At 44.4% G+C, this 23,179-nt stretch overlaps 1 long non-coding RNA gene across 1 annotated transcript in view; it reads left to right on the top strand.

Moving 5' to 3' along the window:
* Positions 1–1,194: 1,194 nt before the first annotated feature.
* LOC142665264 (uncharacterized) overlaps positions 1,195–23,179 on the top strand; it is a 36,315-nt gene continuing 14,330 nt past the window's right edge. Inside the window, exon 1 of the long non-coding RNA XR_012851455.1 lies at positions 1,195–1,278. This is a non-coding gene — a long non-coding RNA (uncharacterized LOC142665264). The remainder of the gene's footprint in view (positions 1,279–23,179) is intronic.

Below are 23,179 nucleotides of genomic sequence, written 5' to 3' on the forward strand. Positions count from 1 at the left end.
CAGCGCTTCCGCAGCAGTATAAACTATGAATGAAAACAGAAAAGCACCACGTGCTACAAACATACAGAGTGTCATAATGATGGCGGCTGCGCAAAAATCACGCAGCCACGCATCATACGCTGCTGACACACGGAGCGGTTATGGACCTTTTGCATGTGCAAAACGCCACGTTTTTTGCGCGTGCAAAAAGCACACGCTTGTGTGAATCCGGCCTTAGGGTAGGAACACACTAGGCATGAACACTGCGGATTTTATGCAACACATTTTATTGTGGAAAATCCGCAGCGTATTACAGTCACAGCCGAGGGGGTCAGATATGAACAAATCTCATCCGCACGCTGAAAAATTTTTGTTACATGCTGCGGCTTTTTGGCTTTTTAAGCCGCAGCGTGTCAATGTATTCTGTGGAATCGCTGCTCCTCTGTTGCGGAAATGCTGCGGTTCTGCCGCAAAAATCACACATGAGAAAAAAAAAAAAGGCACTTTTTTAAATTTATAAAAAAGTTTAGACTTACCCCGGCCGTAGTCCTGGTGACGCGATCCGCTATTCTTAGCGCAGCCCCGCCTCCTGTCATGACGTTTCATCCCATGTGACCGCTGCAGCAGTCACATGGTCTACAGCGTCATCCCAGGAGGCGGGGCTACGTTCAGAAGAGAGAGATGCGTCACCTAAACTACAGCCGGGGTAAGTCTAAACTTTTTTTCCCTTTTTGAGATCAATGGTGACTGAAACGGAAGCTGTGCTGTCACTTTCACTTTCCGTTGCGGGGTTCACCCGACAGAAACCTCAGACGGAACCCCGGAACGGAAGCGAACGGTGATGTGAACAGGCCCTAACACAAAAGTTTTGTATTTTTTTAAGCTGGTTCACAAAAGAAAATAATTCCAAATTCTACTGAACCAATTGCCTATTTAGAGACCGGCAGCAGCTCCAGGAGCGACATCATAAGGAACACACTAGGCGGATATGCTGAGTAAAACTACACAGCTTATCCGCCCCGGTAGCCGCAGGAAATTCTGACAGCAAAACCGCACCAAATAGTGGCGCAGGTTTGGTGAGGCATGTCCGCTGCGGGAATCCTGCAGGGAAAAAAAAGTTTAGACTTGCCCCGGCCGTAGTTTAGATGACGCATCTCTCTCTTCTGAACGTAGCCCCGCCTCCTGGGATGACGCTGTAGACCATGTGACCGCTGCAGCAGTCACATGGTATGAAACGTCATGACAGGAGGCGGGGCTGCGCTAAGAATAGAGGATCGCGTCACCAGGACTACGGCCGGGGTATGTCTAAACTTTATCAATTTAAAAAAGTACCTTTTTTTTTTCTCATGTGTGATTTTTGCGGCAGAACCGCAGCATTTCCGCAACAGAGGAGCGGCGATTCCACAGAATACATTGAATCGCTGCGGCTTAAAAAGCCACACTGCAGGTCCATTTTTTTTGCAGCGTGTGGATGAGATTTGTTAAAATCTCATCCACTCTGCTGCGACTGTGATACGCTGCGGATTATCCGCAATAAAATGTGTTGCATAAAATCCGCAGCGTTCATGCCTAGTGTGTTCCTACCCTAAGGCCGGATTCACACAAGCGTGTGCTTTTTGCACGCGCAAAAAACGTGGCGTTTTGCGCATGCAAAAGGTCCATAACAGCTCCGTGTGTCAGCAGCGTATGATGCGCGGCTGCGTGATTTTTGCGCAGCCGCCATCATTATGACACTCTGTATGTTTGTAGCACGTGGTGCTTTTCTGCTTTCATTCATAGTTTATACGGCTGCGGAAGTGCTGGGCGTGATTTTCACGCACCCATTGACTTCAATGGGTGCGTGATGCGCGAACAATGCACAAATATCGGACATGTCGTGAGTTTTACGCAGCAGACACACGGACACACGCTGCGTGAAAATCACTGACAGTCTGAACGGCCCCATAGAGTAACATAGGTCCGTGCGAGGCGCGTGAAAATAACGCGCGTTGCATGGATGTATTACACGTTCGTCTGAATAAGCCCTAACAATAAGGCCCAGTTCACAGAGTTTTTGGGCCTTGATATTGACTCGGACACTGCGTCAGAATCAGCACCAAAAAAACTTCCAAAACCGCCTCCCATTGATTTAATCTGAAATCAATGGGAGCCAGTCGCGGAAAAAAGAAAAAGCAGCACGTCCTTTCTTGCCGCGGTTCTGCCTCTGACCTGCCATCAAAATCAATGGGAGGCAGAAAATGCATTTTTCGCTGCGTTTTTTGCCTGCTGTCCTCAATCGCCGCGGGCAAAAAACGCAGCAAAAAAACGCGGCAAGATAGTGTGGGCAGGTCAAAATCTGCCTCAAAATTCTTTAAGGAATTTTGAGGCAGATTTTTTTTTGCCTGCAAAATACTGTGTGAACAGGGCCATACATGATCAGCACTTTGAGATAATTTACTCACTGTGTCAGAAGAGCTGCTCCCACTCCAGTCCTCTTCCGGCGATGTCTTCCAGGCGAGGTCTTCGGGTTAGACGTCCAGTCCTTCACCTCCAGCCAGGCTCCAGGTAAGTTTTGTCCATGTGTGTCCGCGGCTGCGCGCGCTTCGTTCGTGGATGCGCGCTCGGCCGATCGCGGCTGCGCGCGCTTCGTTCGCGGGTGCGCGCGCGGCCGATCGCGGGTGCGCGCGCGGCCGATCGCGGGTGCGCGCGCGCGGGCGGTCTCCAGTGCGGGCGTTCGTGGGTGCGCGCTCGGGAGTTTCCTTGGGCGCGCGATCGGGTGCGCGCGCGCGGGCGGACGGTTTGACGGCCCCCCATGACGAGGGGAGGGGGCCCGCAGCAGCAGCTCACGACATTCTTTTAGTGAAAAAAACGGGCCCCATTGCAGGGGCCCGTTTTTTCCTACCAAAAGAATGTCGCGGCAGTTGCCGGGCCCCCCTTTCAATTAGGTTTGGCCGGGCCCCTCACACCACTACCCCTAATACCCCCCTGATGGCGGCCCTGCGTGATCCTGTCTGCTGGGCCCTGTATCTAAGCCAATCACATGGTAGGCTTAGATACATGGCCCATGTGTGATCCTGTCTGATGGGCCCTGTATATAAGCCTACCACACTGTAGGTTTAGATACAGGGCCCCAGCACACAGTAATCTTATACTGTATAAGATTACTGTCTGCTGGACCCTGTATCTAAGCCTACGTTGTGGTAGGCTTAGATACAGGGTCCCACAGACAGTATCACACATGGGCCCTGTATCTAAGCCTAACACACGTGTTACTAATAATTTTTTGTATGTTTTCTTACAGGTTCGGTCGTTGGACTACATCGGATTCCAGGACGACTTCGATGACAGCTTTTTTTTTATTATCAATAAAATGGTTAATGAGGGTTGTGTGGGGGTTTTTTTTTTATTTCAATAAAATATTTTTTCTATGTCTTTGTGTTTTTTTTTAAACTATATTACTACCGCCTTAGTAATGGCCGCCGGCTGATTGACAGCATCCATTGCTAAGGCGGGGCTTAGTGTTAGCCGGTGCAGAGGCTAACACTAACCCCCTTTATTACCCCGGTACCCACCACCACCAGGGGTGCTGGGAAGAGCCGGGTACGATCCAGTACCTGACCATCTGTAGTGATGGTCGGCCACTGGGGTGGCCGCAGGCTGGTATTATCAGGAGGGGAAAGGCCAAAAACAGTGGCCCTTCCCACCCTGGTGATGCTAGGCTGCTGCTGCTTTATTGTATCTGGCTGGTTATGAAAAATGGGGGGGACCCCACGTCATTTAAAAAAAAAATTGGAAAGAACGATGTGGGGTCCCCCCCAATTTTCATAACCAGCCAGATACAACACAGCAGCAGCAGGCAGCATTACAAGGGTGGGAAGGGCCACTGTTTTTGGCCTTCCCCAGCCTAATACTACCAGCCTGCGGCCACCCCGGTGCCTGCCCGTCACTACAGATGGTCGGGTACTGGTTCGTACCCGGCTCTTCCCAGCACCCCTGGTGGCGGTGGGTACCGGGTTAATAATGGGGGTTTGTGTTAGCCTCTGCACCTGCTAACATTAAGCCTCGCCTTAGTAATGGTGGTTGCCAATCAGCCGGTGGCCATTACTAAGGCGGTGATAATAAAGTTTAAAAAGATACAAGCACATAGAAAAAATATTTTATTGAAATAAAAAAACACAACCCTCATTAACCATTTTATTGAGAATAAAAAAACCGCCGTCATTGAAGTCCTCGAATCCGAAGTCCAACAACCGAACCTGTAAAAAAAACACAAACACACAAAAATAATCAGTAACACATAAAGAAGCAAAATTATTATTCTTACCTATCCTGGGTCCAGCGCTGGAGCCGCAATGTCAGCGAGCGGAGTCCTGTATCTAATCCAATCATGTGTGATACTGTCTGCTGGGCCCTGTATCTAATCCAATCATGTGTGATACTGTCTGCTGGGCCCTGTATCTAATCGTATCTTGTGTGATACTGTCTGCTGGGCCCTATATCTAATCCTATCATGTGTGATACTGTCTGCTGGGCCCTATATCTAATCCGATCATGTGTGATACTGTCTGCTGAGCCACTGTATCTGATCCTATCATGTGTGATACTGCCTTCTGAGCCACTGTATCTAATCCTATCATGTGTGGTACTGTCTGCTGAGCCACTGTATCTAATCCTATCATGTGTGATACTGTCTGCTGAGCCACTGTATCTAATCCTATCATGTGTGGTACTGTATGCTGAGCCACTGTATCTAATCCTATCATGTGTGATACTGTCTGCTAGGCCACTGTATCTAATCCTATCATGTGTGATACTGCCTTCTGAGCCACTGTATCTAATCCTATCATGTGTGGTACTGTCTGCTGAGCCACTGTATCTAATCCTATCATGTGTGATACTGTCTGCTGAGCCACTGTATCTAATCCTATCATGTGTGGTACTGTCTGCTGAGCCACTGTATCTAATCCTATCATGTGTGATACTGTCTGCTGGGCCACTGTATCTAATCCTATCATGTGTGATACTGCCTTCTGAGCCACTGTATCTAATCCTATCATGTGTGATACTGCCTTCTGAGCCACTGTATCTAATCCTATCATGTGTGATACTGTCTGCTGAGCCACTGTATCTAATCCTATCATGTGTGATACGGTCTGCTGGGCCACTGTATCTAATCCTATCATGTGTGATACTGCCTTCTGAGCCACTGTATCTAATCCTATCATGTGTGATACTGCCTTCTGAGCCACTGTATCTAATCCTATCATGTGTGATACTGTCTGCTGAGCCACTGTATCTAATCCTATCATGTGTGATACGGTCTGCTGGGCCACTGTATCTAATCCTATCATGTGTGATACTGCCTTCTGAGCCACTGTATCTAATCCTATCATGTGTGATACTGTCTGCTGAGCCACTGTATCTAATCCTATCATGTGTGATACGGTCTGCTGGGCCACTGTATCTAATCCTATCATGTGTGATACTGCCTTCTGAGCCACTGTATCTAATCCTATCATGTGTGATACTGTCTGCTGAGCCACTGTATCTAATCCTATCATGTGTGATACGGTCTGCTGGGCCACTGTATCTAATCCTATCATGTGTGATACTGCCTTCTGAGCCACTGTATCTAATCCTATCATGTGTGGTACTGTCTGCTCAGCCACTGTATCTAATCCTATCATGTGTGATACTGTCTGCTGAGCCACTGTATCTAATCCTATCATGTGTGATACGGTCTGCTGGGCCACTGTATCTAATCCTATCATGTGTGATACTGCCTTCTGAGCCACTGTATCTAATCCTATCATGTGTGGTACTGTCTGCTCAGCCACTGTATCTAATCCTATCATGTGTGATACTGTCTGCTGAGCCACTGTATCTAATCCTATCATGTGTGATACGGTCTGCTGGGCCACTGTATCTAATCCTATCATGTGTGATACTGCCTTCTGAGCCACTGTATCTAATCCTATCATGTGTGGTACTGTCTGCTCAGCCACTGTATCTAATCCTATCATGTGTGATACTGTCTGCTGAGCCACTGTATCTAATCCTATCATGTGTGATACTGTCTGCTGGGCCACTGTATCTAATCCTATCATGTGTGATACTGCCTTCTGAGCCACTGTATCTAATCCTATCATGTGTGATACTGCCTTCTGAGCCACTGTATCTAATCCTATCATGTGTGATACTGTCTGCTGAGCCACTGTATCTAATCCTATCATGTGTGATACGGTCTGCTGGGCCACTGTATCTAATCCTATCATGTGTGATACTGCCTTCTGAGCCACTGTATCTAATCCTATCATGTGTGATACTGCCTTCTGAGCCACTGTATCTAATCCTATCATGTGTGATACTGTCTGCTGAGCCACTGTATCTAATCCTATCATGTGTGATACGGTCTGCTGGGCCACTGTATCTAATCCTATCATGTGTGATACTGCCTTCTGAGCCACTGTATCTAATCCTATCATGTGTGATACTGTCTGCTGAGCCACTGTATCTAATCCTATCATGTGTGATACGGTCTGCTGGGCCACTGTATCTAATCCTATCATGTGTGATACTGCCTTCTGAGCCACTGTATCTAATCCTATCATGTGTGGTACTGTCTGCTCAGCCACTGTATCTAATCCTATCATGTGTGATACTGTCTGCTGAGCCACTGTATCTAATCCTATCATGTGTGATACGGTCTGCTGGGCCACTGTATCTAATCCTATCATGTGTGATACTGCCTTCTGAGCCACTGTATCTAATCCTATCATGTGTGGTACTGTCTGCTCAGCCACTGTATCTAATCCTATCATGTGTGATACTGTCTGCTGAGCCACTGTATCTAATCCTATCCATAGTTTATAGGGTCGTAGTGCTATAGATATGCTATGCTGTCTCATATACACACTTTTTTTCGGGCGGACACATATGTATTGGGGCTATTTCCCGGAGATTTGAAGCCCTGAGGGTATGTTCACACGGCAGCCTCCATTACGGCTGACATAACGGAGCTGTTTTCAGGAGAAAACAGCACCGTAATTTCAGCCGTAAAGGCATGTGCAGGCGTCTTTCGCTGCGTCCATTACGGACGTAATTGGAGCTGTTTTTCTATGGAGTCCATGGAAAACGGCTCCATTTACGTCTGAAGAAGTGACAGGCACTTCTTTGACGCGGGCGTCTTTTTTACGCGCCGCCTTTTGACAGCGGCGCGTAAAAAAAATGACCGTCGGCACAGAACATTGTAAGACCCATTCAAATGAATGGGCAGATGTTTGCCAACGCTTTTGAGCCGCATTTTCGGACGTAATTCAATGCTAAAACGCCCGAATTACGTCCGTAAATAGGGTGTGTGAACCCAGCCTTAGTTACGCCCCGGCTGCTAGTGCTGCATTGTTTAGTCACTTAGGAGACCCAGCGATGCAGCTGAAATCTGCGGACCGTCGGCCATGAGAAGTTTGCGGGGGGGGGGGGGGCAGTAAGAATTTTTTCATCGGGCCCATGAGCCTTTAGCTACGCCCCTGGTGCCAGGCGCCATTTTTTTTTCTGCAGATAAAAAGGACCCTTCAGAAAAGCGTACATGACGGGGCAGTCCGCACTATTCTTTCCTAGACACATGATCGGAGCAACAACCAAAGCACTTAGAGGTTTTCTAGGGAGACACAATTTTTGCGGCAGACAGTGCACGAGCAAGCAGTGAGTTATATGAAGGAACACAATGAAAACGGGGCGGGCATTGAAGCACAATCAAAGAATGAACGGAGCGGGCATTGAGGCTGTGAACCAATAGGATGCCTCAAACCCGGGTATACGTCAGAAGTCCCGGGTTTGAGGCATCCTATTGGTCCACAGACTCCTCAATGCCCGCCCCGTTCATTCTCTGCTTATGCTTCAATGACAGACCTGTGTCGATACTCAGTGACGTATCAACACTGGTCTGTCTGCTTAATAACGCTCGTGCACGAGCTTGTGTCGAAGCAAAAAAACACAAGAATGAAAAGCAGAACATCCGGCCGGCCGACCAGAGGTAGGGTGAATAGTAACAAATTCTTTCCGATTTTTGACACAATGTGTATTAGGATGTATATTTAATATAGACAGTGTATTAGTACAAACATGTTTTATCCCTGGAAAACCCCTTTGAAGCAGCAAGACCCTCCCCATAACTGGCAGCACTTTTAAAGTACGTTCGGATTTCGAGGCTATATAGCCACGGCGGTTTTAGCCCTGTACGCGGTACACTCACCTGTCACGTGATGTTGTGGAAACTGAATAATGTCTTTAAGGGTGTCATTCGTCACCAGTAGTTTATATAATGGAGTCGCTCGTTGAGGGTACTCAGGTTTGGTTATTAACACTACGCAGGTCATATCTTGGCCGCCACATCCCGAGGCCTCACAAGAAATGTTTACCTCTATAAACTTGTCCAGTACAGAATAAAAGAAACCTTTTAGGCATTAACATTCCACATACTCTCAAAATTTACTTACAATGGAAATTTATTTTCACATGACCAAAAGAAGGATCGGAATATCTTAATATAACACAACTCTCTACTGTACAAACCACTACTTGAGCACGTATATCAGCGGAAGTAACTAAGCTCGCGGCTTTCCAGATCTCATGGGAAGGATCGCCTGCCTTAAACCGCCATTACTCTGTAAGATAATGTATTACTGTAGAACGGTAATACTTCTTCACAGCACTAAACATAAAATGAGCTTACTTTATAAGAAAAGGCAAACTCCCTAAGGAACTAGATCTATTATAATTCACTGGAAGTTAGAGAGGTGGAAGTGCCAGATCTAAATGCTTACTACACGCCAATCATCCAGATCAGACCAGATACTGGCGCTCAACTCCGCACCCCGGTGTACCTTACCAATACGGCCTAGGGTTGAAATCCACCAATTGGGATATCACCTCCGACTAAAGCCGATATACTACAAAATTATGCATACTTTTTTACATTTATGGTGAAAAGCAAAAGATTACAACTAGAAGGTGGAAATGGACATCTTTTCAGATGAAAACGAGGATCCGATATGGGCACAAAGGAGAGGGGACATATTCCATAATATGTCTTTGGAGAACAAATATCCCGGACTTGATGTAAATCTAGCCTTAGTCATATGCTCTATAAAGGACCTGCAAAGGAAATCCTCAGAAAAGGACCGGCAAAAGAAAATCCCCCAATAAATAATTCAACCAAATAAATCCTCCGTTGAAGTGATTGTGGCCATATAGGGACCTGATACAACACAACTTGTTTCTGCAAATGCCTGTGAAGTTACTAAACCTCTGTATTCAAGCTTATATCAGAAGTATAGCAAAAAATTACTAAGCTCGGTCTAACATTGGCCTTCCTGTACATAGAAATGAGAATGAAACGTTAGTCTGAATAAATCTACCACAAAGGCTTTAACCCCTTAAGGACGCAGCCTAGTTTTGGCCTTAAGGGGGGATTCACACGAGCGTGTATTCGGTCCGTGCGGGCCGCGTGGTTTTCACGCGGCACGCATGGACCAATACAAGTCTATGGGGCAGTACAGACAGTCCGTGCTTTTTGCGCAGCGTTTGTCTGCTGCGCAAAAAGCGCGACAGGTTCAATAACTCTGCGTATTTCGCGCATCACGCACCCATTGAAGTCAATGGGTGCGTGAAAATCACGCGCACCACACGGAAGCACTTCCGTGGGACGAGCGTGATTCGCGCAACAGCAGTGAAAAGGATGAATGAAAACCGAAAAGCACCACGTGCTTTTCTGTTTCCGAACATCCAAACGGAGTGTCTTTGCGATGAGCGAAGCCGGACAAGCGTACCGAACTTCACCGGGTTCGGCCAAACTCGTTTTGGCCGATCCCGGCAAAAAAATTATCGGTACGCGACGTCAGGAGATAGTCACTGTCCATGGTGCTGAAAGAGTTAAACTGTTTCAGCACCATGGACAGTGACTTGCGATCCCAAAATACATTAACCTGTAAAAAAAAAACGAAGTTCTAACTTACCGATTACTCCTGTCTCCTTCCTGCAGTCCGACCTCCCGGGATGACACTTCAGTTCAAGTGACAGCTCCAGCCAATCACAGGCCAAGCACAGGCTGCAGCCAATCACAGGCTGCAGCGGTCACTTGGACTGCTGCGTCATCCAGGGAGGTGGGGCCCGATGTCAAGAGAGGCGCGTCACCAAGGACGCGTCACCAAGGCAACGGCCGGGAAGTTCTCGGTAAGTAGGAACTTTATCTTTTTTTTTTACAGGTTTTTCGCTGTTGTGTTCGGCATTCACTGTCGAGGGTGCTGAAAGATTTAGCTCTTTCAGCACCCTGGACAGTGACGGGCGTTGACAAGCCTCATCTCTATGATGCCGGCTGCGCGAAAATCACGCAGCCGCGCATCAGACACGCATGACACACGCAGCTGTCAAATGGTTTTTGCGCTCGCAAAACGCTGCGTTGTTTGCGCGCGCAAAAACGCAACGTTCGTGTGAATCTCCCCTAAGGCTCAGAGCCCATTTTTCAAATCTGACATATTTCACTTCATGTGGTAATAACGTGGGAATGCTTAAACCTAGCCAAGCGATTCTGAGATTGTTTTCTCGTGACACATTGGGCTTCATGTTCGTGGTAAAATTTGGTCGATATATTCAGTGTTTGTTGGTGAAAAATTGCACAATTTAGAGAAAATTTTGAAAAAATTGCATTTTTCAGAATTTAAATGCATCTGCTTGTAAAACAGACGGTTATACCACCCACAATAGTCACTAGTTCACATTTCCCATATGTCTACTTTAGATTGGCATCGTTTTTTGAACATTCTTTTATTTTTCTTGGACGTTACAAGGCTTAGAACATAAACAGCAATTTATCATATTTTTAAGAAAATGTCAAATGCCTTTTATTTAAGGTACCTCTTGAGTTCTGAAGTGGCTTTGAGGGGCCTATGTATTAGAAACCCTGATAAAACACCCCATTTTAAAAACTAGACCCCTCAAAGTATTCAAAACAGCATTTAGAAAGTTTTTTAACCCTTCAGGCATTTCACAGGAATTAAAGCAAAGTGGAGGTGAACTTTGCAAATTTCATTTTTCTTTGCGGAACTTCAATTTTATTCATTTTTTTTTCTGTAACACGGAAGGTTTTACCAGAGAAACACTACTAAATATGTATTGTCCAGATTCTGCAGTTTTTAGAAATCTCCCACATGTGGCCCTACTGCGCTCGCGGACTAAAACACAAGCCCTAGAAGCAAAGAAGCACCTAGTGCATTTTGAGTCCTCTTTTTTATTAGAATATATTTTAGGCAGCATGCCGGGTTTGAAGAGGTGTTGAGGTGCCAAAACAGTAGGAATCCCCCAATAGTGACCCCATTTTGGAAACTACACCCCTCAAGGAATTCATTTATGGTTGTTGTTACCATTTTGACCGCACAGTTTTTTCACAGCACGAATTTGAATTGGGCTGTGAAATGAAAAAAATGACATTTTTCCCTATAAAATGTCATTTGTGATCAAAATTTCTTATTTTCACAGGGAACAAAATACCCCATTTGGTTGCCCAATTTGTCCTTAGTGTGGCAATACCCCATTTGTGGTGATAAACTGCCGTTTGGGCCCATGGGAGGGCTCAGAAGGAAAGGAGCGCTATATGTTTGTTGGAGTCCAGATTTTGCTGGATTGGTTTTCGGGTGCCATGTCGCATTTGCAGAGCCTCAGGGGTATCAAAGCAATGGAAACCCACAAAAAGTGACCCCATTTTGGAAACTACACCCCTCAAGGAATTAATTTATGGTTGTTGTTAGCATTTTGAGCACACAGTTTTTTCACAGCACCTATTTCAATTGGGCTGTGACATTAAAAAAATGACATTTTTTCCAATAAGATGTAATTTTTTATCAAAATTTCTTATTTTCACAGGGAACAAAATGCTCAATTTTGTTGCCCAATTTCTCCTGAGTGCAGCAATACCCCATTTGTGGCAATAAACTGCCGTTTGGGCCCATGGGAGGCCTCAGAAGGGAAGGAGCGCTGTGTGTTCTTTGGAGTCCAGATTTTGCTGGATTGGTTTTCGGCTGCCATGTCGCATTTGCAGAGCCCCAGAGCTATCAAAGCAATAGAAACCAATCACAAATGACCCCATTTTGGAAACTACACCCCTCAAGGAATTCATTTATGGGTAATGTGACCATTTAGACTCCATAGTTTCTTCACAGAACTTATTTGAATTGGGCTGGGAATTAAATAAATATATATTTTTTCCAATAATATGTCATTTTAGCTCAAAAATTCTTATTTTCACAAGAAACAAAATACCCCATTCTGTTGCGCAATTTGTTCTGAGTGCGGGAGTACCCCATTTGTTGTGATAAACTGCCGTTTGGGCCCATGGGAGGGCTCAGAAGGAAAGGACCACCATTTGGCCTACTGGGGATTTTCTAGTGTGAAGTCATGTATGCAGAAGCACCTGAGGTACCAGTACAGTTGAAACCCGCAAGAAGTGACCCCGTTTTAAAAACTACACCCTTAAGGCATTCATCTAGAGGTGTAGTGAGCATTTTGACCGGAGACCTACACCCCATAAACTGTAATGTGGGTTCTCCCGGGTATGGCAATACCCTACATGTGGCTGTTATCAGCTGCCTGGACACACAGCAGGGCTCAGAGGGGAAAGACGAGGGGGGATAAGCTGTGCGGAGGGCATCAGGGTAAGTAAAACTGGGGTAAATTATAAACCAAGGGATGTATGATAAATTTTAAAACACTCTTTCATACAGAGCTCTGGTTATTCGGGACACGTGTCACATTGATATATTGTGTCATCCCTTATCGCCCTCTTATAGCAGACTTTGCACCTCTTTTGACTTTTTCCCTTCTTGCCAGTTTGGGGAACTTCTCCTGGAAAGTGTTGCCCTGGTACGATGCGTGTGGCCCCGCTTCCAGAAGTACTGGGTGCCCCCCCTTCTTGGTCCCTAAAGATTAGGTTCTTGATGATCACCTCTTGAAATTCCAGGAAAGTTCCCGTCTGGCCTGCACATCGACGTAGCACGTACGCATTGTACAAAGCCATCTGTATGATGTGCCCGGCCAGCTTCTTATACCACACCGCATAGCGCTGTAGGGCTTCAGGGCTTGATCTTACAAGTCCATCCCTCCCATGTACCTATTGTAGTCCAGGATGCAGTCTGGTTTGGGGGTGGCCTTTCCTTCATATATCCTAGACCTGTAGGCATACCCTGATGCACTCTCGCAGCTTATACATCTTCACGCCATACCTTGCCCTCTTACCCGGCAGGTACTCGCGGAATTAAACCCTCCCTTTAAAATGTACCAGGGACTCATCAATAGAAATACACTTCTCGGGGTGTATGCTTGGGAAAACCGGGCACTGAAACGGTCTAATAGGGGTCTCCGTTTATACAAACGGTCAAAACTGGGGTCATCTCGGGGTGGGCACGGCTCATTATCAGTATAATGTAAGAAGCGAAGTATTGCCTCATTTATTTATTTTTTTAGGTTCCAGTTCAGTTCTGAAGTTGCTTTGAGGGGCCCATATATTAGAAACCCCTATGAAATACCCCATTTTAGAAACTAGACCCCTCACAACAGCATTTAGAAAGTATATGAACCCTTTAGGTGTTTCACAAAAATTTAGAGCAAAGTAGAGGTGAAATTTACATTTTTTTTTTGTCAGAAAATCCTCTTTATACCATTTTTTTTTATAACACAAAAGGATTTATCAGAGAAACGCAACTTAATACTTATTGCCCAGATTCTGCAGTTTTGAGAAATATCCCACATGTGGCCCTAGTGCGGTAATGGACTGAAGCACCGGCCTCCGAAGCAAAGGAGCACCTAGTGGATTTTGAGGCCTCTTTTTTATTAGGCACCATGTCCGGTTTGAAGAGGTCTTGTGGTGCCAAAACATTGGGAACCCCCCAAAAGTGACCCCAATTTGGAAACTAGACCCCTTGAGGAATCCATTGTAGTTTTCTTGGGGTGCATGCGGCTTTTTGATCAGTTTTTATTCTATTTTTAGGTGGCGTGGTGACTAAAAAACAGCAATTCTACTATTGTTTTTTTATTTTTATTTTTTTACAGCGGTCACCGTGCGCTATAAATGACATATTCACTTTATTCTGCGGGGCGATACGATTACGGCGATACCAGATGTTTATAGTTTTTTTTTATGTCTTATGGCGTTTGCACAATAAAATACGTTTTGTAAACAATCATTCACTTTTTGTGTTACCATATTCTAAGAGCCATAACGTTTTTATTTTTCAAACAATAAAGCCGTGCGAGGACTTATTTTTTGCGTAACGAACTGCAGTTTCGATCAGGACCATTTTTCGGTACATGCGACTTTTTGATCTCTTTTTATTCCATTTTTTGGGAGGTGAAGTGACCAAACAATTGTGATTGTGGTACGGCTTATTATTATTTTCTTTTACAGCGTTCACCACGCGGGATAAATAACGAAATAATTTTTAGTTCAGGCCGTTACGGACGCGGCGATACCAATTATGTATAGTTTATTTGTTTGTTTATATATTTTTATTAATAATAAAGGACTGATAAGGGAAAAGGGGGGATTTTTACTTTTATTACTTTTAAATCTTTTATTTTCTTATTTTTACACATTTTTTTTTTACTTTATTACTTTTTCCCACTAGGGGACTTGAGGGCAGGAAGCCCTGATCGCAATTCTAATACACTGCACTACATGCGTAGTGCAGTGTATTAGAACTGTCAGCTACTCACTGACAGCAAGCATAGTGGGTCCTGACGTTGTCAGGACCCACTAGGCTTCCGTCTATGGCATAGCCGGACGCCATTGTTTGGGGTCCGGTTGCCATAGTCACCATCGCCGGCCGCTATCGCGTAGCAGGCCGGCGATGGCAGCTTAACCCCTAAAAAGCCGCGATCTCTATAGAACGCGGCTTTTAAGGTGTTAATCGGCGGGGACACAGCGATCGGTCCCCGCTGTAGGAGCTGTGACAGCTGCTGAACAAGACAGCAGCGTCACAGCTCCTGTATGTGTCGGGAGGACGGCCGAAACGGCCGTTACTCCCGTGACGTACTATTACGGCATGGATCGCGAACGATACAGCTGCCATGACGTAATAGTACGTCAAGGAGCGGGAAGGGGTTAAAGGGATTATGTGGGTACCAAAAAGTATTCACAGTGTACTCCCCGCAGTATGTGGTACACTCGCTAATATACATTCCGGTCCCCCGTCACACTGATTCTGAGATTTTCATAGATTTTTATAGGCCGACGGGGCACCGGAAGTCTGGTTGCACACCGTTCTTTCATGACGATACGACTCTTTGTCATGTGACCAACCCCGCTGTACTCTATGTACAAGCAGTAGTACAGCGATTACATGATGACGAGTCGTGTTGTCATGAAGGAAGATTGTGCAACTGGACTTCCGGTCCCCCCGGCAGCGCTATAAAAATCTATGAAAATCTCAGAAACGGCGTGACGAGGGACCGGAATGTATATTAGCGAGTGTACTCACATACTGTGGTGAGTACACTGCAAATCATTTTTGGTCCCCACATAAGGCTTTAAGACCTTTCCTAATGGGATTGTCCATGGGCTGTGTCTATTATTGCAGCTCAGTCCTATTTGATTAAATTGAAGTGAGCTGGAATACCAGACACAACAGGGGGGTGCTGTTTTTGGAATAAAGCAGACCCTCATACAAGCCCTTTAATGCTGGGTCTATTAAAAATATAACAAATATCGTGATATATTATTTATCAGAATTAATGTTCCCACCTGTAGGCGCCTCAGTCGCAGACGCCTAAGTTTTTTATAGGGAACAATACCACTGCATGCAGCTGTATTTTTCTTGTCAAAACAAAGGACATTTTGGTGGGACCTAAAGGACCCCATTCAGTGGGTCCAAGTCAGTGGGTCCATTGAGCAACAGATCCGTCACAGTGTTGCTGCGGATTCCTTTATACATGGAAGCCACAATGCAGATGTAAACAGAACCTTAGTTTAATTTTAATAATTTGTTTCTGCTTAGGCTGGGTTTACACGTCCCCTTCAAAATGCATTTTTTAACGCTGTGAACTGCTGTGAGAGTGGCTGAGTGTGAACGCTGCGGCAGCCCCTGCAGTTTCTCGTGTGCAGCAGCGTCCTTCTAAGAGGGTCACTCTGGATCTCTGACTCCACAGGAGGAGACACCTGGGACAGCACCTCTCTCTAAATTGGGACACCCTGACCCCTGTCCTACCTTCTTTTGCTCTCCGACCACTGAATGACAAGTTGGTCGGGAGTACAAAAACAGTATAGCACAGTGACCTATGCTTGTTTCAAAGTTCCCGAGTTCTGGAAGCAGCGTAACTCGCCGTGCTACGCGGTTGCCGTAACTCCCGTTCACTTCTATGGGAGTTGCAGAAACAGCATAGCTCAGCGAGCTCGTCTGTTTCCTTACTCACGACCACCTTGTCAGTAAGTGGCCGGAAAGCAGCAAGATCGGGACGACAAGGTCAGGGAACCCCGTTCTAGAGATAGGTGCGGGTACCAGATATCCTGTGGATATGCCATAATTGTCAAAGATGGTATAAACCCTTTAATACAGACCAATAACATTCATGTTTTACATTCTTATGTAGTTCTTTAATCTATTAGTATACGTATGCAATATTTAACATCCAATATAATTATATAAGCTTTTTGCCATAACACCCATCATCCAATGTACGAGGACTATGCCACAGTAAATAAAGGTGTGCTGGTATCCCAGCGTAAGGCATGATTCACACGAGCGTTGAATACATCCACGTGACAGCCGTTAAGACAACGGATGTCACACGGACCTATGTGATTCAATTGTGCCGTTCACACGGCCATTGTTTCATTGAAAAATAGAACCTGTCCTATTTTGTTCCGTTTTCATGGATCCCTCCATAGGCTCAAGTCTATGGGGATCCGTGAAAACGGGACCCGCACGGGGGCACCTCGGACGTAAAAAAGTAAAGTTTTTCACGTCCAGGTTTCCCCACGTTCGTGTGAATCTAGCCCAACACTCATCATTGTGGAATTGTACCTGAATGTGACATATTGGAAGAGAATATAAGTCCATACTGGTGGTTCCCTCCTAACCCCAAAAATCCTAGCCATTTTGCTACACGGACTAGTCTCTACATAACATAGTCATGTTGGAGATGACGTTACCTTATATGTTGACAAAGGCCACAGGGCAAAGCTATGCATTTCTGCCAACTTGCTCTCCAGTAGTAATAGTACTCTCAGCGATCTGGTTACTTATGTGTCCCAGGCACCGCTCATTCCATACATGAAATTTTTCTCTTATGGTACAAAGTATCACTTTGGCAATTTGACAGATGGGAACCAAATATCTTTTTTTCTATAATCATCCTATCGTTTCAATAGTATAACCATTAGTGTAACCATTGAATCGGGTTCGTTACTGTGAGGTACGAATTTATAGGAAAAAGAAAGAACGACTGGGTGGAATTTTCTTGAAAATATATATTTGCACATTTAACTTAAAAACTTGTTTCTTAGCATATGATCACAAAGCGATGCGGATTGCCGGATCTCACCCGACAAGTTTCGCCTATTCTTGGTTCGTCAGGGTATACCTTTTGAAGCAGATTCCACCCATTGTTTCATCCTATAAATTCCTCTCTTAGACCTCATGCACACGACCGTAAAAATCATCCGTAATTACGGACCCATTCATTTCTATTGACCACGGACACCCTAGAAAGCCACCGCAAAAGATAGGACATGTCCTATCTTTTGCTTTTTACGAACCGTGCTCCCATATTTTGTATGGGAGCATGGGCCAAAAATGCGGGTGGCCGTCGGCGCCCGCAATTTCGGCCAGTGATTACGGGCATGGCCATGTGCATGAGGCCTTAGGCTGGGTCCACACAGTGCAGATTTGCTGCAGATTTTGCCTGCATTTTGTAAGCCGAAACCAGAATTGGATCCAGGACAGGAGACACTTTGAGGTCTTCCTTTATATATTTCTTTTGTTTACTGTTCCTGGTTTTGGCTTAAAATATACATGAAAAATCTGCAGCAAATCTGCACTAGGGGAACTCAGCCTTACAGTAACAATCCCTAAGCAATGGTCTCCGGGTTGGAGTTGTCTTGCTGTTTGACCTTAGTGGGGATACGTACTTCACCTGCGAGAGTAGACCGAGCACTGCAGACACCGACATAGGACAAAAGAAGGTAGTGGAGATATGTGATTTGTAAAAAGACTGCCCCTTAGGATTGTATGATCAAAATATTTGCTGCTTTTATTTAGCTCCAAGACGTACCGTATATGTTACATATGTATTGAAATATTGTGTTTGCTGAGTGCAGGGGTCAGTTTAATTTATTTTAGAACTTGTATTTAAAGGGATTGTCCCAGAATAACATCTTATTTCAATGTAATTCAGCATTAAAAATTAATTTGTTTTGTAATTTAACTTATGTTACAAAAATGCTCCAGTTGCGAGATATTTCCTTTACCGAATTATAATGGTGCCCCCTGGTGTTCACGTCATGTAATGTGCACGTCCTCCCTTTAAGCTGAATGCTGAATGAGGGAGGCCGCACATACTCCCCTCTCCAACTGCCACCAGCCAATAGAAAATGCCTTCTCTGCTGGTCAGTAAAGAAGAAGAGAAGAAGCTTTTATTCAGAAACACGTGTTGTAGTGTGGATGGAAACTCACAGAGTAACAAACACACAGGAGAGCCAGCAGTTTGCTTAGATGAAGAGAGAGCCTGCAGACAGTACTGCTTACATACAGCGCTGCGCTCTCCCCTCTCCTGCTTATCCGCTCACTGTGTGTAAGCTGCCGGCTCTCCCTCTTCTTCAGTTATATAGGGCTGAGCTCTCCCCTCTCCTGTGCATCCTCTCATTGTGTGTAAGCTGCCGACTCTCCCTCTTCTTCAGTTATATAGGGCTGAGCTCTCCCCTCTCCTGTGCATCCTCTCATTGTGTGTAAACTGCCGACTCTCCCTCTTCTTCAGTTATATAAGGATGGACTCTCCCCTCTCCTGTGCATCCTCTCATTGTGTGTAAGCTGCCGACTCTCCCTCTTCTTCAGTTATATAGGGATGGACTCTCCCCTCTCTTGTGCATCCTCTCATTGTGTGTAAGCTGCCGGCTTTCCCTCTTCTTCAGTTATATAGGGCTGATCTCTCCCCTCTCCTGCTCATCCTCTCACTGTGTGTAAGCTACAGGTTCTCCCTCTTCTTCAGTTATAGTGCTGGGCTCTGCCTCTAAAAAAAACTTAATGGGTGGCATTGGTAAAGCTTCCCCCAGAGAGGAGGCATAGCCAGTGAAACAGAATGATCTGTATATACAAGCTATAACAGGGAGGGGGAGGAGCTGAAGCAGAAAGGACACGCCCCATGAGCTGCCAGCCTGAAGAAAATCTAGCAGAGCATTTCGAGCAATGAATGGGGAGATCTCTGGATCCATGTAAGATACCGGGCTGGTTCTGGCTTTGTTTGTTTTTTTAAACTCGTTTTATTGGAGAATTGTAGTTCAAATGTAGTCAGTATTTAGACAAGAGTGAAATACATGTTACATCATAAAGAAATTTGGTAAAAATCGGAGTAATTTATCAATGAGTATATACAAGAAATTAGACGTGTGTAGCGACATCATCAGCAACAGAATAAGTATATTATAGATCATATAAAGTATAAGAACAACAATATCAGGTGTGTAACAGTGAGTTTCTAAGATCAGTATACCTATGCGGGGTATATTTAGTGAGTGAGGAATTACACCAGGCCTCCCAAATCTAGAGAATTTACTAATACAGCCTCTATGTCTATACAGTATCCTTTCATATGGGATAATGGAGTTAACTAAAGACTTCCATTTAGATATAGTAGGAGGTTATGGGTCCATCCATCGTAGTGGACTTACGCACCATAAATAGCACCTCCCTGAGAAAAACCCTTGTGTAATATGGCCATTGATCCTCCTGTAGGTTACCAAATAAACCTGTGCGGCAAAAGGAACCTGCTGGGCATGCCCAAACCATGTTGGTTCTGGCTTTGTTACAAAGAAATTTTCATGCACTATATTATACCTGATTTTTTTTGTTTTCATTAATTCTGATACAACCCCTCTAAATAGGATGCTCGGCCCAATATTTTTCTGGGCCACCATCAGGGCAGTAGAGATTGTACTGTAGTAACGGGCCAAGGCTAATCCCAAACTTGCCTTTTGGCTGCCACCTACATCCCGATAACCTCCGCATGAGGCTCTAAGTTACTGATTGGAATATATTTATGTGCAAACATGAGGCCCAGACCCAATTAACCATCTACCCTCCTATTCAGGGACCCACCTAATATATAATGTGGGCCAGAGAAGGTGCATGAAGATCATACTATTCCCTCTTCTATTTCTACCAGAAAGGTTCTGCATAGAATAGGGAAGAATAACATGACCTTGGTGTGAGTTCAGGGAACCCCGGTCATTTGACTGTATGGAACCCTGCTTGTGTTGCCTTCATGTTCGCGAAAACTCAGAGGAGAGGACCATCTATAGCTATACTCACATGAAGATATAGCGTCTCGGACAATAAAAACTTTCCAAGTCCAATAAAAATAATGGGTAAGTCTAGGTCTTGAAACACAGGGTGATGTTAGAAGTCTAGGACAGTAATACCAAACGGGGAACGTATGCGCCCATTCCTGCATCAAAAAAGCTTGGTATAGGGGATGGTCATTTATTCTATAATTTTATATTTTGGCAGAAATTTTTTGATTGCTCTGCCTGTACCCAAGCCATGTATCCATGACCAGGCTTATTCTGATATCCCGAGCTATAAAAATGCTCTTTTTACTGCTGTCTTTAGAGGGACCCGGATTGGGAACCAATGGTCTAGGATAAAGGTCAAGAACTAAGACTCAATAATCAAAACGCGTGGCTCCTGACTGTTGTACGACATCCATAGTTAGCCTGTTGCTTTAATGAAACGGATAAGAATGTCTCCCAGCATTCGTTGGGACTCCTTCCAAATCTTTTATGTTAATTGGCTATGCATTTCAATAGGACAACTAAACAACCCCCACCATCTACTCAGAGTTACAAAGCAACGGCCAAATTCAGCACGGCTAAACAATTCTCTTATCTCCCGACGAGTCTCATCCATTAATGGAAATGTTTTGTTTGCTTCGTTGCTAGTTTGAATTTCAAATGCATTTCTTCCTCACCACGGAGGAGATAAGAAATGACAAATGAGGATCCTTCTTCGAACACCCAGTTAGGACATGCAAAGCTGGCAGCATGTGATAAGAAGGATGGTAATGCGGGTGCTACACGTGTGCCTGTAATCCATATGTAACTGTGTTATTGCCATCTCAATAGGCAGAAAACAACAAGTTCATTACAGAAACCTCATTATTAGGGACATTAAAGCCACTTAAGTTGTTGTAATTTCTCATTTTACCACAAATTTCATTTGCAAAATTAAAAAGTTGACAAAAACACATTGGTTCGTAGAGTTAAAGCAAAATTGTTAATTTTTTCCGACAATGTAGCAGAGCGGAGTCTGTCATTTGTTTAAAAGAGCTAAGTGACACCCCTTAGTGACCGATTATTTTAGGCCTTAATGACCTAGCAATTTTTTTTGTTTTTCCATCGTGGCAAACAAAGAGCTGTAACTTTTTTATTTTTCCGTCGACATAGCTGTATGAGGACTTGTTTTTTGCAAGAGAAGTTGTATTTTTTAATAGCACCGTTTTGGGGTTCATCGAATTTATAGATTAACTTTTTGTAGCTTTTTTGGGGGGGGGCAATGGAAAAAAACAGACATTTTGCCCTTTTTTTTCATCTTAAATTTACCAAATTTATAGTTTTTTTTATGTTTTACTACTTCTGCACAATAAAAACACATTTTTTCCAAAATTATTTGTTTTTGCGTCGCCATATTAAGATCGATACGTCTTTTATTTTCAGCCGATGCAGCTGAATGTGGACTTTTTGTGGGTGGAGTTTAGTTTTTATTGGTACCATTTTCGGTTACATACGATTTTTTCATCGCTTTTTTGAAAGGCAGGATAAACAGAAAACAGCAATTATGGCATTGTTTTGTAGTTTGTTTTTCACTGCGTTCATGGTACGCGTTAAATAACATTCATTTTATAGCTTGGGTCACAGCGATACCAAATATGTGTAACTTTTTAAAAATAAATTTGTTTTTTCACAACAAAGACATTTCGGAGGGGGAAAAAATGGGTTTTTCATTTCCTTTTACTTGGGATTTTTTATTTATTATAAACTTCATTACATATTTTTTTTTTTTCAGTCTGACTAGGGGACTTTACTGTGCGATTTTGATCGCTTTTACAATACACTGCAAAAATTCTGTATTGCAGTGTATTATGCCTGTCAGCGTGAGTGTATGTACACAAGGGCCATTTTCAGCCTTTTTTCGGGCCGTAAACCTCCCCGAAAAATGGCTAAAAATGCGGGGGTTGAACGCCTCCAAACATCTGCCCATTCATTTCAATGGGAAAAACGGTGTTCCGTTCCCACGGGGCGTTTTTTACACGGCCGTTTTTAAAATCAGCTGCGTAAAAAAAAGGCCTCGTAAAATGAAGTACATGTCACTTCTTGAGCCGTTTTTGTAGCCGTTTTTCATTGACTCAATAGAAAAACAGCTTAAAAAATGGCCGTAAAAACACAAGTTGCTTAAAAAACGGCTGAAAATCAGAGGCTGTTTCCCCTTGAAAACAGCTCCGTATTTTGAGCAGTTTTTTGTTACGCGTGTGAGCATAGCCTAAAACTGACAAGCATCTATTAAGCCTTTGTTAGGCCCCTGGCTGCCATAAGATACATTGGTACCCGGCAATGGCGTCGCGGGAGTGCCGATGAGTTGAGAGAGGCAGGATCGATGCTAATTTCGATCCCGTCTGCTAGAGCTAATTTCGATCCCGTCAGCTTTTTCTTTTTTATTTAGGAGTGCCAGAAACGGCAAATGTCAACATTTTTGCAACTTTTAGGCCCTTTGCAACTTTTCTACACCTATAGGCTTTATCCCGCATATTTCTGCTCTGAAAAGATGCTCTCATAATATAGCCTCTATAACCCCTACTGATTTCAGCGGAGAGTTAGACACCCATATGATTTATGGAAATGCTGGAACTGCTGGATATTATTGGGATAGGAATCCACGTATTTCCTTCGGGTCTGTAAAAATCATTGAAA

The sequence above is a fragment of the Rhinoderma darwinii genome, chromosome 12 (genome assembly GCF_050947455.1).
Source record: "Rhinoderma darwinii isolate aRhiDar2 chromosome 12, aRhiDar2.hap1, whole genome shotgun sequence".
In the NCBI taxonomy this organism is placed as follows: Eukaryota; Metazoa; Chordata; class Amphibia; order Anura; family Rhinodermatidae; genus Rhinoderma; species Rhinoderma darwinii.